General features: G+C 33.8%; 1 pseudogene; it reads left to right on the top strand.

The window, feature by feature from the left end:
* The window catches only part of LOC135525969 (breast cancer anti-estrogen resistance protein 3 homolog), a 26,187-nt pseudogene that overhangs the window by 1,004 nt on the left and 22,683 nt on the right, over positions 1-2,500 (top strand).

The following is a 2,500-nucleotide window of genomic DNA, read 5'->3' as shown; positions in this document are numbered from 1 at the left end:
TGGAAGGGAGTGAGAGGAGAGATGGGGGAGACAGACAGGATAGAAGGAGCATGGAATGGAGTGAGAGGAGAGATTGGGGAGACAGACAGGATAGAAGGAGCATGGAAGGGAGTGAGAGATGGGGGAGACAGACAGGATAGAAGGAGCATGGAAGGGAGTGAGAGATGGGGGAGACAGACAGGATAGAAGGAGCATGGAAGGGAGTGAGGGAGTCAGAAATGGAGAATGAAAGAGAGACAGAAAAAGGGTTAAGGAGAGATTATGCATCTAAATATCTCAGGAAACACAACCATCCATCTGTGAGAGATACAGCTGAGTTACAGCTATGAGTCACACACACACACACACACACACACACACACACACACACACACACACACACACACACACACACACACACACACACACACACACACACACACACACACACACACACACACAGCCAACGGAACGAGGCTTCTGTCCCCCTGAGGGATGGTGACTAACCCACATGGACTGTGTTGTCCTGGCAAAGCCCCTGGCAACCCCAGACCTGGGCGATGGTCCTGTGGAACTCAGTTGGGAGAGCAGGGCACTTGCAATGCCAGGATAACGGATCTGAATCCTATTACAACCCAGAAATAAAATGCACACATGACTGTATGTCTCTTTGGATTAAAGTGTCTGCTAAATGGTATCTACTTTTATGTTAATAGTCACTGGCTGTAACACACACACACACACACACACACACACACACACACACACACACACACACATACTGGTATCACAGTGATGTTATACACACACACATAATAAATACACGTTACACACAAACAAACATGTTATACACACATACACACAAACATAGTGATGTTACACACAGTGATATTATAGTGATGTTATAGTGTTATAGTGATGTATAATTGTTACACATACACACATATAGTGTTATAACATGTTATAGTGTTACACACACACAGTTTGGGGATATAGTGATGTTATAGTCTTATAGTGTTATAGTGATGTTATAGTGTTATAGTGATGTTATAGTGTTATAGTGTTATATTGATGTTATAGTGTTATAGTGATGTTATAGTGTTATAGTGTTATAGTGATGTTATAGTGATGTTATAGTGATGTTATAGTGTTATAGTGTTATAGTGTTATATTGATTTTATAGTGTAATAGTAATATAGTGTTATAGTGGTGTTATAGTGTTATAGTGATGTTATAGTGTTAGAGTGTTATAGTGTTATAGTGATGTTATAGTGTTATAGTGATGTTATAGTGGTGTTATAGTGTTATAGTGTTATAGTGATGTTACAGTGATGTTATAGTGTTATAGTGTTATAGTGATGTTATAGTGTTATAGTGATGTTATAGTGGTGTTATAGTATTATAGTGTTATAGTGATGTTATAGTGTTATAGTGTGATAGTGTTTTAGTGATGTTATATTGTTATAGTGGTGTTATAGTGATGTTATAGTGTTATAGTGTTATATTGATGTTATAGTGTTATAGTTGTGTTATAGTGTTATAGTGTTATAGTGTTATAGTGGTGTTATAGTGGTGTTATAGTGTAATAGTGATATAGTGTTATAGTGATGTGATAGTGTTATAGTGTTATAAGGGTATTATAGTGATGTTATAGTGTTATTGTGTTACATTGATGTTATAGTGTTATAGTGGTGTTATAGTGTAATAGTGATATAGTGTTATAGTGATGTTATAGTGTTATTGTGTTACATTGATGTTATAGTGTTATAGTGTTATAGTGGTGTTATAGTGGTGTTATAGTGTTATAGTGCTATAGTGTTATATTGATGTTATAGTGTTATAGTTGTGTTATAGTGTTATAGTGTTATAGTGATGTTATAGTGTTATAGCGATGTTATAGTGTTTTATAGATGTTATAGTGATGTTATAGTTATAGTGATATAGTGATGTTATAGTGATGTTATAGTGTTTTAGTGTAATAGTGATGTTATAGTGTTATAGTGTTATTGTGATGTTATAGTGATGTTATAGTGTTATAGTGTTATAGTGATATTATAGTGTAATAGTGATGTTATAGTGTTTTATAGATGGAATAGTGATGTTATAGTGTTATAGTGATGTTATAGTGTTATAGTGTTATAGTGATATTATAGTGTAATAGTGATGTTATAGTGTAATAGTGATGTTATAGTGTTATAGTGTTATAGTGATGTTATAGTGTTATAGTGATGTTATAGTGGTGTTATAGTGATGTTATAGTGTTATAGTGTTATAGTGATATTATAGTGTTATAGTGGTGTTATAGTGTTATAGTGTTATAGTGATGTTAAAGTGTTAAAGTGGTGTTATAGTGTTATAGTGTTGATGTTATAGTGTTATAGTGGTGTTATAGTGTTATAGTGTTGATGTTATAGTGTTATAGTGATTTATAGTGATGTTATAGTAATGTTATAGTGATGATATAGTGATAATAGTGATGTTATAGTGATGTTATAGTGTTATAGTGATGTTATAGTGATGT

The sequence above is a fragment of the Oncorhynchus masou genome, chromosome 5, assembly GCF_036934945.1.
Source record: "Oncorhynchus masou masou isolate Uvic2021 chromosome 5, UVic_Omas_1.1, whole genome shotgun sequence".
NCBI lineage: Eukaryota > Metazoa > Chordata > Actinopteri > Salmoniformes > Salmonidae > Oncorhynchus > Oncorhynchus masou.
This window is presented reverse-complemented; position numbering and strand designations above follow the sequence as displayed.